The sequence below is a fragment of the Neomonachus schauinslandi genome, chromosome 6 (genome assembly GCF_002201575.2).
Source record: "Neomonachus schauinslandi chromosome 6, ASM220157v2, whole genome shotgun sequence".
Classification (NCBI taxonomy): domain Eukaryota; kingdom Metazoa; phylum Chordata; class Mammalia; order Carnivora; family Phocidae; genus Neomonachus; species Neomonachus schauinslandi.
Window position 1 is genome coordinate 64,910,812 of NC_058408.1, and position 15,869 is coordinate 64,926,680.

Sequence of the window (15,869 nt, forward strand, 5' to 3'; positions counted from 1 at the left end):
AAAATTCACCTGAAAGATTAATTAATATTTAATATAATCTAAGGAAAATGCCCCCTCCCCAACCTTTATGATATAAAGAAATCTTAAATTACCTGGTCAGTAAACAAAACTCCTCTGTAAAGTCTGGTCATTATAGATCTGGCACAGTGTTGGCAGTGTGTGGAGTATTAAAGGGTCAGAGACAGAACTGGGGAAGGAGATAGTGATTGGATGTTGCTTGTTTGGTGAGACATACATGCACATTATAGTAGGAGAATATGGTGTTTTCATTCGTATTTAAATCTAGATGACTGTCCATTGACACCTTTTTAGTTGGATAAGAAAAATAATATCTTTTGTTCCTACAAATTAGTCTTAGCAAATTTTTTTTTTAAAGATTTTATTTATTTATTTGACAGAGAGAGACCAGCGAGAGAGGGAACACAAGCAGGGGAGGGGGAGAGGGAGAAGCAGGCTTCCCGCAGAGCAGGGAGCCCAATGCGGGGCTCGATCCCAGGACCCTGGGATCATGACCTGAGCCGAAGGCAGACGCTTAACGACTGGGCCACCCAGGCGCCCCTTAGCAAATTTTTTTTAATTTGAAGAAGATTAATTGAGAGTTTGGCAATTTCAGTTTTTAAAGAAGACTTAAATGATTGAAGTGGCCTCTCCATGGATTTTATTTTTATTGAGAAATTCTACTCACATACTCATTATGTGTCTTTTTTTTTTTTTTAAGATTTTTTATTTATTTGAGAGAGAGAGAATGAGAGAGAGAGAACACATGAGAGGGGGGAGGGCCAGAGGACAAAGCAGACTCCCCGCCGAGCAGGGAGCCCAAAGCAGGACTCGATCCAGGGACTCCAGGATCATGACCTGAGCCGAAGGCAGTCGCCCAACCAACTGAGCCACCCAGGCGCCCTCATTATGTGTCTTGATACCGTTGCAGAGCATTCTCTTTAGAGCCCTGAAGGTTCACACAAATATAGGCTTTTTTAAAATTTAGGAATCATTCCCTTGGGGGAAATTATATTTCCTTTTAGCCAGGGAATACTTTTGTTTTTCATGCATTTGAAATAATTTATTTGTAATATTTTTTTCCCTTTGGAGAAAGTTTGTAATATTTTTATTTTTTTTTATTTATTATTTTTTTATTTTATTTTTTTTTAAAGATTTTTTATTTATTTATTTGAGAGAGAGAGAATGAGAGACAGAGAGCACAAGAGGGAAGAGGGCAGAGGGAGAAGCAGACCCCCCGCTGAGCAGGGAGCCCGATGTGGGACTCTATCCCGGGACTCCAGGATCATGACCTGAGCCGAAGGCAGTCGCTTAACCAACTGAGCCACCCAGGCGCCCAAGTTTGTAATATTTTTAAAGAAGTATCACTAGTCAATTATACCTCAAAAGAAAAAGGAAAATCATGTCTGAACAATCTAAGAAAAAAATGTAAAACTTTTCTGAATCTTGTAATAGCTTGAGATTTCTTAAATTGTTCAATCACAGTTGTGAGATTCTGCTCTTTAACATGTTTGGAGATGGAAACTTTGTAGCAATACCCCGCTCCTCCCTGCCATCTCTTAGAACTTCCTGTTTTTCATCTTCATTAGCCATGTGGAAAGGAAAGATAGTAATGTGTCTGTCAAAATACTGACAAATTAAGTTTATTTTTCCTTTTGTAGGAAGAATGCTGAAACAGTAAGGGACAAATATTGTCACCATTATTGACAGTTGGTCTTTTGACATTTTAAATGACAGTACCTAGGCGTTTTAGGAATTAGCAATATTTTGTAATTTTATCTGTTAAAGTCTCTTATGAGAATACTTAGCCTGTTTTTCCTGGAAGACTACTACCTACCTAAATAATTACTGTTTTTTTCCTATGTTAAGTGCATCTAGAAAACTCAGTGTATTCAGTGGCTTGGTTTTCTAATTTGAACAAAGGCAAACATTTTAAAGCATCTTTTTTTTTTTAATTTTTTTTTTTTAAGACTTTATTTATTTGCGAGAGAGACAATGAGAGACAGAGAGCATGAGAGGGAGGAGGGTCAGAGGGAGAAGCAGACTCCCCGCCGAGCAGGGAGCCCGATGTGGGACTCGATCCCGGGACTCCAGGATCATGACCTGAGCTGAAGGCAGTTGCTTAACCAACTGAGCCACCCAGGCGTCCCTGTACAACTAAATCTTAAAAAAAGTTTTTAGATGAAGTGAAAAACATTGCTTAAGATTTTTCAATGAGAACTTTTTTTTAAAGATTTTATTTGACAGACAGCGAAAGAGGGAACAACACAAGCAGGTGGAGTGGGAGAGGGAGAAGCAGTCTGTCCCCCGCCCCAACCGAACTGGGGGCCTGATGTGGGGCTCATGTTGGGCTCCATTCCAGCAGGACCTGGGTCAAAGGCAGACGCTTAACGACTGAGCCACCCAGGTGCCCCTATGAGAACTTATTTTTGTGAAAATGTATTTTATTTACTGAAACCTAGTGGAGTTGTTTCTTTTGTACCTTATGAAGCACCAAAGATTACTTCCTTCAGTTTTTTCTTTTTCCCCTGCTTGTGGAGCATGAAGATGGTTTATTTAACTCAGGTCTTAAAAGGATTCATACCAAGTAATCATGATTTCCTCCCTCAAGTTCAACTCAGATCAAGAGTGGAAGTTCGTGGAAACTACGCTGAAGAGTAAATTATGAAATTTGATTTCCTGGAAAAGGCTTTATATCATTTGTGACTTCTTAATCCAAATTCAGTCACCAGGCTTTATTTTCTTCAACACCTTTTAAAAAGTAATCACTTAGTTCCTTTTGCTCCAATAGTTAAAAAAAAATTTTTTTTTTTTTTGCTGTGGACTTCTTTACCATCCCAATCAGAGCTATACCTATAGCATTGGGAAAGCACTGTAAAGAGCCAAAATTAGCGACAAGGTCATGTGACTTCCTTATTTTAATCCTATAATACATGTTTTGTGACTGAGGAGAGAAAAAAATGGTTTCTATTCTTAGTCTTACATCTGAACTCTATAGCTTAAAAATTGATCTCCTCGGTCTTCTATCCACCAAAGCTCGTATTTTCACAAGCCAGAGAAAGATGTTTCATATTCGCCTAAAGTAAAACAGCATTTATTTATTTATTTTTTAAGATTTATTTATTTGACAGAGAGAGACACAGCGAGAGAGGGAACACAAGCAGGGGGATTGGGAGAGGGAGAAGCAGGCTTCCTGCTGAGCAGGGAGCCCGATGCAGGGCTCGATCCCAGGACCCTGGGATCATGACCTGAGCCGAAGGCAGACACTTAACGACTGAGCTACCCAGGCGCCCTGTTAAAACAGCATTTAATTCAGGAGGTAGTTTTAATTGTATCAAGTGGCCTCTTGTTTAATTATAATTTTGTGGATTTTGATGCCTACCGGCTTTTTGTCCTTTTTCAGCTTTATACCTGGGGAAAATGTAGGGATTCCCTAGTGAAGCCCAAAAGCGCTTTGACCTTTGTCAAAATGGCTTGCCTTCCCTGACCGCTTCAAAGAGTATATACCTGTGTGTGCAAAACATGAGCAAAAATTCTGCTTCAGGAACATTTATTGAGGCTGAGGAAACAAATATTCTAAGAATGTCTGTCTTATAACTAAAGCTTCCATGCACTTGTATAGTACTTTGTATTTTGTATAGCCTTTGCTGGAGAGTTTCCATTCTGTTCTAGCTCTTCAGAATATGTGAAAAGATATCCAGAATGCCCCCAAACTTACTCTGCTTTACCTCACCTTTTTAGTTTCTATTCTTCTGTCTTCTATGGAAAGTTCAAAAGTCAGAACAGGTCATGGTTTATTATAGACTTCAAGTGGGGGAGGAGTACAAATCTTACTCCTTCCCTCTTTCCTCTCCTTCCTTCTCTGTTACAAAAGTAATCATGCTCCAAAGAGAAAAGGTAGATAAATTTTAACTTGAGGAAAACATGGTTATTCAAAAATTAGTAGAAGCTTTAATTTAGAGTCAGAATCCATTGGTCTGTCAAGCTACTTAAGATGTCAGATAGATTTGTCAGGAAGAAAGTGAATACAAGTATACTTTGGGTACACAGACATAGGCCATACTGGAGCGTATTTAATAGCATCTCTTTTTATTGTATATGTTTTCTTCAGGGACTGTTCGCCACTGAAATAAAACATCTTTGGAAAAATCATATTCTACCAATAATCTTTTAAAACACCCTAAAGTATCCTTCTCTGGGACAAATTTTTTTATCTATTGGTTTATCTTTTTAGAATTTGTAACCTAGAATAAACTGCCTTGCTTTGGCATTCTTTCATTTCCTAAAATACCATCAAAATACATTCTCTTGAATAACTAAAAGAAAGCATATTCACTTTTACACCTGTCTCTCTTCCTGCCTTTCTATTAACTTTCAGTATGCTCTAGATGTAAATCAACATGTCACTATTAGGCCAGACAAAAATGCAGGAGTCTGGAGTTCTTGATGTGCTTGGATTGGGTAATGGTGGGAGGGGTGGCAGCAAGCCACTGACACTTGCAAAGGGATAGGAACTGAGCGCTAGGTAATGGGATGTTGGTAGCGGCCTGCTGGAGATGTTGGGGGCTCCTCTGAGATGCAGAGATTGTTTTAGTGCCAGTAACAACATAAGACTGGGGTGATACTAGCTGGCTACACTGGCCAGACGGTAAGATGTAACCACAGATCTTTGAGACATGAAGAAATATTCATTCCACAAGTGTTTCAAGTCACTGTTTTTATTGTAAAACACAAAGGTACTTTTTTTCAAAATAGAAATCTGCCTCTGGTATGCAGGATGGATTGAAAGGGCTATGTGAGACAATGAGAGCCTTAATTAAAAGTAAATATGTCGGCCTAAACTCATTTTGAAATTTCCTAATAACTTTGGATATGACAGAATTAATGAGTTTTTACTTCTTGTTCAAAAGAAGAATAGAAACTAAGCTAGAGAACTCCTGGCTTAGATTTTGTGATTTAAAAATAGTTTTAAAATTGTGTTTGATGCTGTATGGATTATGTTTTTTATCCTAGCTGAGTTCATTACTTAATTTTACTCATAATCCATTTGAACTTACACATTACAGTATACATGTGTATGTACACATTACAACATTCATACACATTTTGGTGAATAATTTTGAAATACGGTGGCTTGTGAATGAATCTAAACGTAGCATTAGTTTAGATGGCTAACGTTTGAGCCCATAGGTGAGCCGTATTTTACTAAGTACTGTGAGAAATGCAGTGGAAATCAGCATTTTCACCAAAATATTTGATGAAAAACACACGTCACAAGTATATATACATACTTTTATCTCTTTATGTAGATTTGTTTTAATTTTTTAGACAGGAAAAGAAAAATATATGAAAAACTTGTTGGTTAGTATATTTATAATTAATGCAGTAAGTATTGTGTAGAATTTTTTTTTATTTTATTGGAATTTCAAATGCCACCTTTTTTACTTAGGATTTAGTACCCAAACATACAGGGACAGATTCTATAACAGTTGAGATGAGTTGATTTCTAAGATCTGTAAAGTTCCTCAGTAGAAGTCTATACTTTGTGCCCTTGAAAAATGGCTTTGTAGGAACCCCTATTTCTCTAGGTTATTGGCAAATATATCAGGCAACTCTTTGATGGTTCTAAATAGAACAAATAAAGCAGTGGCTGTCTTCTGAAATGGTGGATAAACACATGTCCCAAAAGGAAGAAAACCCACAGTGTATTACATGAGATAATGTGTGTCAAAGTGACTACCTTCCATGGTATGTAGCATACAGAAAGCATTAGTAAATGGTGTGTTTGTTTTAAATTTGCTAAATTTTTGTGCTGATCTGTATTTACTTGTATTATTTTCTTTTTAGAGAGATGAACAATATTAATATTTAGATTAGCGGTAGCATCATTAGTGATTTTTTTTAAAGATTTTATTTATTTATTTGACAGAGACAGCAAGAGAGGGAACACAAGCAGGGGGAGCGGGAGAGGGAGAAGCAGGCTTCCTGCTGAGCAGGGAACCCGATGCGGGGCTCAATCCTAGGACCCTGAGATCATGACCTGAGCTGAAGGCAGACACTTAATGACTGAGCCACCTAGGTGCCCCACATTTTTGTATATTTATTTTCAGTCTCTGCCGTGTGTGTAAACACAGTTGAGATCCTATCTATGATTTGTTTTAGATTCTACTTTCCTCATTTTATCGTAGATTCATAATGTACATATTTTGTGACTTTGTAACACTTGGAGTATAAGCTAATTCACTTAGTTGCTCCTCTATTATTGAACATTTAGATTGTTTCCAATTTTTCACTCACTGCCACAGAAACCATGCACTGTTGAACTACCTTACCCCTTAGTTTTCACATGTGTATATGGGGGAAATAATACTTCATTGGCGTTAACAAAGATTAACTGAAGTAATGTGTATAGAATTATGTAGAGCAGTTCCTGGAACAAAATAAACCTTTAAAGAATGCCTCCATGTTCATCTTCGTGCATAGAGGATCCCCCCCCCTTTCTTTTTTTCTTTTTTTGTTGGTATTCACAGTATTTCTTTACCATTGATCTTCAGAAATAAAACTACTAGGTCTTAACTGTTTTAATATTCTTCCTACATATTGTGAAGTTGTTTTCTGATAAGTTGTGCCAATTTACATTCAAATTGAGGAGCCTCTTTCAATGTGTATTTCACTGAACTGTGTACTAGTATTGCATATCTTGTTTTTAAAAATCCGTGTTAATTTCAGATGTGAATAAGTTGCCCATTGTAGTCAGGGAAGAAGTTTCGTAGAAGACCAGTGGGGAATAAAGTTAGAGAGATGGGTTGCTGAGAGACTGGTTACAAGGCTTGGGAGTTGGGATTTGAGATGGAATAGGGGCAGTAATGAGTTCAGGAGGCCCCTAGCTACTCCTCTTGCTTTCCCCAGCCAGCCAGTCAGTTTCCTCTTAAAGCTCCTGGTCTTTGTACCTGTATTGAAGTGCCTGTCTCATCCCACCTGTCCTTATTGTCCAACTATCTAATATTTTGATTCATTCTTAATCTCCTCCATGTCTTTTCCTGTCCAGGTGCCTGCCCAGCTGAAACAGCAGAGCAGAGTTTGTTCTCTGTGGGCAGGTCCACTTGAGGAAGGAAGAAGGTGGCTGAGCCAGCCAAGCTTAGTTATTACCAAATTTACCAAATAGATAAATCAGTCTACCTCCCTAGAGGTAAGTAAAGGAGTCTATCAGGAATGGGGAAGGTTTCTTTACTAACACAACTCTCAAGTTTTATATTAAACCTGTCACATTCCTAGTGATTAAAAAGAAAAAAAATTAGCATATGTTCAAGGCTTTTTAAAGGTTTTTTTCTTTCTTTTTTTTTTTTAAGATTTTATTTTTAAGTAATTTCTACACCCAACATAGGGCTCAAACTTACAACCCCAAGATCAGGAGTTGCATGCTGTACCGACTGAGCCAGCCAGGTGCTCCTACAGTGTTTTCTGAGTATAAAAATAATGCAGCTTACAACTCCATGAAAAGACAAATGATCCAGTTTAAAAATGGGCAAAGTATCTGAATAGACCTTTCTCCAAAAGGATATACAAATGGCCAGTGAACACATGAAAAGATGCTCATTAGCCATCAGGGAAATGCAAATCAAAACCACAATGAGATAACACTTCATACCTTGAGATGAAGAAATTGGAACCCTTATACATTGCTGGTGGGAATGTAAAATGATATGACAACTGTGAAAAATGTGGTTTCTCATTAACTTAAACATCAAATTAGCATATGACCCAGCAGTTCCACTTCTAGGTATACACTGAAAAGAAAGCAGGTGTTCAAAAAAGAAAAACAACAACAACAAAAACTTGTATAGGAATGATTATAGCAGCATTATTCACAATAGCCAAAAAGTAGAAACAACTCAAATGTCCATCAGCTGATGAATGGATAAAATGTGGTATGTTGATACAATAGAATATTTTTTGGCAATAAAAGAAATCAAGTATTGATAGTATGTTACCATATGGATATATCTTGAAAACATTATGCTAAACAAAAGAAGCCAGTCCCAAAAGACCACATACTGTATGATTCCATTTATATGAAATATTTAGAATAGGCAAATCCATGGAGACAAAGTAGATTCGTGGTTCAGTGGCTGCCTGGGGTTGGGGGAGAGGGAGCTGAGAGAATGTAAAGTGACTCTTTTTTTTTTTATTATTATTTTATTTATTTGAGAGAGAGCACATGAGAGGGGGGGAGGGTCAGAGGGAGAAGCAGACTCCCTGCCGAGTAGGGAGCCCGATGCGGGACTTGATCCAGGGACTCCAGGATCATGACCTGAGCCGAAGGCAGTCGCTTAACCAACTGACTCGAGAATGTAAAGTGACTCTTAATAGGTATGTGGGTATGAGAGAGTAGAGAGAGCCTTTCTGGGTGATGATGAAATATTCTAAAATTTATTGTGACAGTTGCACAACTTTGTGAACATACCAAAAACTGTTGAATTGCACATTTTAAATGTGTAAATTGTACAGGAATGTGAATTATATTTCAGTAAAGCTATGATTTTTAAAAACTCAATTGGAAAAAAATGCATGTTTATCACAGAAGATGTATAAAATACAAAGAAGTGCAAAAAGGAAAAAAGTGAATTTATTAGAATGTTCATTTTGATGAGCTACAAGAAAATAATATAAGGTTATTCAAGGTCATCACAGTTGATACCATATTCAAGTTATGATCAGAAATTGAATTTTTACAGAGCAGCAAGCATCATATTCAATTGATGCTATTTTAATTTTATTGGGTTTTATTTGCTTTTATTAATTTTAAAATTTGTTTTGGTTTAATAGTTGTGTTGGAGTTATAAGCACATAATAATTCTGTTTTTACATCTTTGGGATTATAAGTAAAAATAATATGTCATGTCAGTGCTTAAGGACCATCATAATTATTATTATTATTTTTTAAAGATTTTATTTATTTATTCATGAGAGACAGAGAGAGAGAGGCAGAGGCAGAGGGACAAGCAGGCTCCCCGCAGAGCAGGGAGCCTGACGCGGGACTCGATCCCAGGACCCTGGGATCATGACTTGAGCCGAAGGCAGATGCTTAACCGACAGAGCCACCCAGGCGCCCCTATTATTTTTTTTAAGTACAGAAAAATAGTGGCATAAATAGTTACAGTTGAAAGGGCCCATGTTTTTATTGCTGAGGAAATTAAGGCTCAGAGAGGTGTCTTGCCTGAGCTTTTCAAACAAGTTGTGAACAGTACTTGGATTAGAATGCAGATTTTACTCTTTGCAGCCTGGTGTTATTTCTGCTATGCTTTATCACTTCTTTCTTTTCCCTGACTCTCGGTAACTACTAATAGCTTGTCTTTTACTGCTATTTCTTGTACATGTGCTTTGTCTCCTCAAATAGAGTGAATAGTCTTGGACGCAGATTACACCTCTTAATTCTTTGATTAAAAAAATTCAATCTAGTAAATTTGAAAATCTAATCAACTTTATAAAATGACTCATGAATCAGGCAGCATCCCACCCAGCCAGTTGAGGGGAGCTCCAAAGGGCTGCAGACGAGAAAGGCTTTAAAATGCAGGACAAGGAAGTCATAAACAAACAAACAAAAAGGATTATTTCAGGTGAGGCCACCTTTTTGGGGGACATAAGGGTCTTATTAGTGGATTACCTCATCTTCCTTTGGGGGATAGATTGCCTTCTTAGCACTGACCAGAAAATTCTTTTTTTTTTTTTTTTTTAAGATTTTATTTATTTATTTGACAGAGAGAGACATAGTGAGAGAGGGAACACAAGCAGGGGGAGTGGGAGAGGGAGAAGCAGGCTCCCCGCAGAGCAGGGAGCCCGATGCGGGACTCGATCCCAGGACCCTGGGATCATGACCTGAGCTGAAGGCAGTCGCTTAACCAACTGAGCCACCCAGGCGCCCCTGACCAGAAAATTCTTGACGGCCAGTTAAGACTACATTTCTAGGGAAGGTTGGAACTGCAGGTAGGTTAGGTTATGAAGCCCCAGTTTGGCGACTTGCCCTAAGGGAAGCCATTTTGGGCCTGTGGTTTTCGTTTTAATACGTTTTTATCCTGTTCCCCTTCCCGCTTCTGCCCCTACATACACTGCACAGAGCCTGGTGGTATGCACTTCATAGGCACTCAGTAAACTATGTTCATAAGAGACCTTAACTTTGCCTTTAGGAAACCATGAAAACTTGGCCTTCAGAATTCAAATGAGCACCAGAGTGGAAACATTTGGAAATCTTTGTTCTAACATGAAACAAGTAAAGTAACTTTCTTACTTTAAAAAGTTTAAAAGATTGATTTTGGCTTTTACCTTCCTAGAAAATAGCCCGCCCTCTCTTTTTTGATGGGACACTGCCAAATTACTGCTTTCTCTGAAGGTTGCTAAAGTGGACATCGTCCTTTCAGTACAGAAAAAAGCATGTACTAAGGAAATCATTAAGGTGCGAATGTTTTTGTGGTTAAAACCTTTCCAAATTGGTAATTCATATTAAATAAAGGCTTAAGCAGCAAGAGCAAATCCTGCCGCACTGTTCTTTTGGCTTTGTTGTTTATCTCCCACCACATTACTTCCTCCCCTCTCCTACTTTTATCTCCTTGTGCTAATTCTCTTTGTAAACCCTCTGACCCGTCTCTGGGTCATTTTTGAACTGAACTGTGGGCTCAGGTTACTCCGAAATTCAGTAGTCTGGGTGATATCCTGTACTCCATCCCCTATTTTATACCATTATGCAAATCCTCAAACTATCATGTCCACTTTGACTTGGACCTCTGAGGTTACTCTTACTATTTTACGGTCTTTTACCTTTAAAATTTCAGGACATGGGGCGCCTGGGTGGCTCAGCCATTAAGCGTCTGCCTTCAGCTGAGGTCATAATCCCAGGGTCCTGGGATCGAGCCCCGGATTGGGCTCCCTGCTCCACGGGAAGCCTGCTTCTCCCTCTCCTGCTCCCCCTGCTTGTGTTCCCTCTCATTGCGTCTCTCTGTCAAATAGATAAATAAAATCTTTAAAAAATTAAAAATAAAATTTCAGGACAGTCCTATTAATAAAATAATGTCTTAATTTCAGTAAGGCCAGTCATGATTCTTCTTGGAACCAGTTTTATTCCATTTGTTTCAAAGATTTTCATTTTGCCTTTTAAATGGGCATCGAATGATCTTTTATGTTTTTTCTGTCATGGAGAAAGCCAGTCAAGAATGTGAGAAGGTGAACCTTTCTAGTAAAATTGTAGTTGAAGAAAAAAAACGGACAAGCTAGTTTAAAATAAATTTGATGTTGGTCTGGTTCCATCTGTCTCATTTCTGTCTTTGGGAAAAATTTTAACAGTTCTTCTGTATTTTCTTTGAATATTTAACCGTTCTTTAATTTGCATAACATGAGCAGCAAGGATTTATAATTACAGACTCAAAACTTTCTAGGTCAGAAAGTACAGTAGGCCCGTTTAATTTTGTTGCCTTTTGTTGTTGTTTTTACTAATTCATGCTGCTTTTTTGGAATTTGCTGACTTGTTATCCTATTTCATCTTTCAGAGACAAAAATATTCTCTGTTTGGAGTTTCTCCTCTATGTCTGTTTCCTACCAGATAATATTTCTGGGTTTTTGTTGTTAAATAAATTTTAAACATCATCTTAAGTGATGTGACCATTTTTTTCCTCAGGTAAGAGGTAGTGAAAGAGAGACATTAGTATTTTAGTCAGGTTGAGCAAGTGTTTATAAACACCTGTCGTGTGCCTGAGGAACTGGGGAGGGCACAAGAAGTAACACATTCTCTTGCTTCAGACCCTTGAATTCCCCTCAGTGAATAATCTACATGCATGAAATAACTCGTGGAAAATCCTGAAGCAATAAATAAGCAAACACAAGACCATATCCACTAGATACTTTTTAAACTACAGTGCTTATTTCATTTAAAAAAAATAAGTTTTTGAAAATGTGTCATGTAGAACTTATATCACCTAGTATCTCAAACTACAACTGGATTTTTCTAAGGCCAGATAACAAAGGCTCTTAGAATTTCCTTTCCTCCTTCTAACTTTGTCCTAAGGCTTCCTCTCCAGTGCCTTGCTCCGATTCCACCATCTGTGTGGCCGTGGGAGGCAGCACACACTCTTGAGCCCCCGAGCCTAGGTTCGAGCCCCAATTCTGACAGCTGTTTGGCCACCGATGCGTTGTTTAACCTATCAGTGCCTGGGTTTGCCTCTCCATAAACTGGAGGCGCTAATAATGACTGCCCGACAGAATTGGCCTGAGGATATGAGGTAATGTACATGCGGCGCAAAGTGAGCACTGTATAAACATCCGCTTTTATTTTCATACTCTGTTACGATGCTGATTCCTGACAACAAACATTCTATGGTGTCATGTATTTGAACCTAAAGATTTATTTTGGAATTTTGTATTTTTTTTTTATTCTGCTCTATAACATCTGTTTTAACATAAAAATAGCGTCCGCCTCCCCCCGCCTCGATTATTGGAGTGAATTGGTGTTACCAAACAGGCACATTTATCACCCTTTGACTTTGCAGATCCTCAATCAGCTTTTACTCTCTCCTCTTTACTCTTTCTACTAAATATTCATTAATCATGCCTTGCTGCCTACCAGGTCCTCTATGTGTGTTCTCCACTAGTGTATAGGTTCCTCTCAGAGAGGGGTTCTGTCCTGTTGATGATGGTGACAATTTTAACAATTACTGAACACAATGTCATGTGTCTTGCTATCACTAAAAAATTCATTTTCATAAGCAGTCAACAAGACAGGCTTTTTTTTTTTTTAACTATTTTATTTATTTATTTGTCAGAGAGCACAAGCAGGAAGAGTGGCAGGCAGAGGGAGAGGGAGAAGTAGGCTCCCCACTGAGCAAGGAGCCCAGTGCGGGACTCGATCCCAGGACCCTGGGATCATGACCTGAGCCGAAGGCAGACAGTTAACCACTTAACCAACTGAGTCACCCAAGGGGTCCCAAGATAGGCGTTTTAATATTGCAATTGAAGTATAAAGCATGACTGAAAGTGCCATTCAACGTTATCTCTACTCTTGGTAATCTGCCAAATACTTGATTATTCTCAGGGTTTCCCAAAACAGATTTACACACTGAAGGAGAATGTGTTCATTCAGCAGGCAATCCTCGACTGACTGTTCTGCATTTAGCACTAGCCTAGGCCCTAGGAGGAAGTTCTAGAAAGTGGCAGTGTATGGTAATTAACAGTGCACACTCCAAATTCACATAAATCGGGGTTCAGATTTCAGTTCTGCTGTTTACTTGCTACATAACCTAGAGCCAGTTACTTATGTCTCTGTTTCCTCATCTATCGCATGAGAAAAATAGTAAAGTTTCTATGAGAATGAAATGAAATAAGATGTAAAGTGTGAGCACAGTTACTGGCACTCATTAAATGTTCAATAAATATTGCGTGTTTTAAAGAGCTCTTTTAGGAGAACAGGGTGGGGGCAGCTATCCAATGGGTCTGGATTTCTTTCTTTCTTTTTTTTTTTTTAAAGTAGGCTCCATGCACAGCATGGAGCCCAACGCAGGGCTTGAAATCATGACCCGGAGATCAAGACCTGAGCTGAAATCAAGAGTTGGATGCTTAGCCGACTGAGCCACCCAGGTGCCCCCAATGGGCTTGATTTTTAACTTTCACATGGGGACAGAAAAGGAGGCCGTCAGGACTGAGCCGGGGAACCCAAATAGGGTATTGGTACTGAGAGCTCCACATATAGCCAGGACCCTTGATGGATTGGGTGGGGGCAGTAATCTGCCCGATAGCCAAGGGATAAGTTTTTCTGTTTCTGCCTTGACACTATGTTGAAGAGAGGGGCTTCCTTGAGATGTTGTAACTGTAGATCTATTAACCCTGAGGTTTGGGGTTCATATGAATGCTTTCCTCAGCCGAGAATTTAAATAAAAACCGTCCCTGGCTGGTAACACAACCTGGGAGGCCTGGCCAAAGCAAAAGCAGTATGCAATGAGAGATCTTAAACCAGCCTACACAAAAACTCCCACCAATGAAGCCCCTCACTGCAGAGGCTCAAAATGATAAAATTACAAAAAATTACAAAATCTCGAAATTTTTCAACAAAATAATCTACCACGAGTAAGAGTCGACAGAAACAACAAACAACACATTTAGAGTCCCAGGAATTTAAAAGAATGAGCATTTTCTGACTTTAAAAATGTGGGATAAAAAACATGGAAAAAGATTGTATAAAAAAAATTAAAGACAGTACTCTGTGTCTTCTGGAACTAAGAGAGTCACAGAAATAAGCTGAATGGACAAATTAAGTGGCAAATTGTACACAGCTAAAGAAAAGTACTTAACTGGATATTGTGAATTTTTTTTAAAGATTTATTTATTTGAGAATGAGAGAGTGTGTGCAGGAGCAGGGCGAGTGGCAGAGGGAGAGGGAGAAGCAGATCCCCGGCAGAGCAGGAGCCTGGTAAGGGGCTCTATCCCAGGACCCTGGGATCACGACCTGAGACAAAATCAAGAGTCTGTCGCTCAACCCGTTGAGCCACCCAGTCGCTCTGGGATGTTGTGAATTTTGGTTATGAATTCAAGCCCCTGATTACAAAAATATAAAGAGAAATTATAAAAGAGAGGTTGAGTGATATAGATGATATAGTAAGAAAATCTAATGCACATCCAACAGAAGTTACAGAGGAAGAAAGTAACATCAGTGGGGGAGAGATAATCTTTAAGGATATACTGATGGTTTACCAAAATTGATAAAACACGAACACTCAGATTCGGAAATCACAGAGTCCTAAGCAGAGTAAATAAAAGTAGATTTCCACTTAGAATACATAGCAAGAAATATCTCTGATCGGGCACTTGACTGTTTAATTGGAGCGCAAGATTTTATGACTGTGTGGACACCCAGGGGTCTTAATTTATCTTTATGGATGACCTTAGTAGTTTCCCCTGTGTCACCTCACCTCATTTTTACAACAAAAAATCAAGGCTCCTACAGCTGAACTAATCTGAGGACAATTGCCCAGCTGATAAGTATAGGTGCCTGTTTTCAAATGGAGGAGGGAACGACTCCAAAATCAGAACGTCGCTTCATTTTGCTCCTTTTTGCCTTCAGCCTTTGCTTCCTGTTTTGAAGCGAACTTCTGGTACTTAGGAATGACGGGGAATTATGTTCTTGAGAATAGTAATAAACCATACTGAATTTCTAAATTTGTTATTAAGATTTAACATTAACAGTTGCCTGTTTTAGTGATGCTTTCCTTGCATTAAAAAAACCAACCGAGGGACACCTGGGTGGCTCAGTTGGTTAAGCATCTGCCTTCAGCTCAGGTCATGATCCCAGGGTGCTGGGATCGAGTCCCGCATCAGGCTCCTTGTTCGGCAGGGAGCCTGTTTCTCCCTCTCCCTCTGCCTGCCGGTCCCCCTGCTTGTGCTCTGTCTCTCTCTCTCTGACAAATAAATAAAATCTTTAAAAAAAAAAACAAAACCCAACCGGTCAGGGGCGCCTGGGGGCTCACTCAGTTGAGCTGTGACCCACTCGTGGTTTTGGCTCAGATCATGATCTCAGGGTCATGAGATCCAGCCCCTGTTGGGGTCTGTGCTGGGTGGGGAGTCTGTTTCTCCCTCTGCCTGTCCCCCCACTCGTGCGCTTTCTCAAGTACATAAATAAAATCTTAAAAACAAAATAACTGCTCATCTTCTTTTGAGTCCTAAACATGGATTTCATTCTTGACATGTAAATAGTAAGGCTTTTGTAACATTTAAGGTATATTCATCAGAAGAGAAATGAATGCATAAAAATATTGAAATCTACGAGCGCCTGGGTGGTGCAGTTGGTTAAGCATCCAACTCTTTATTTCCACTCTTATTGTGGTCTTGGTTGCATGGGA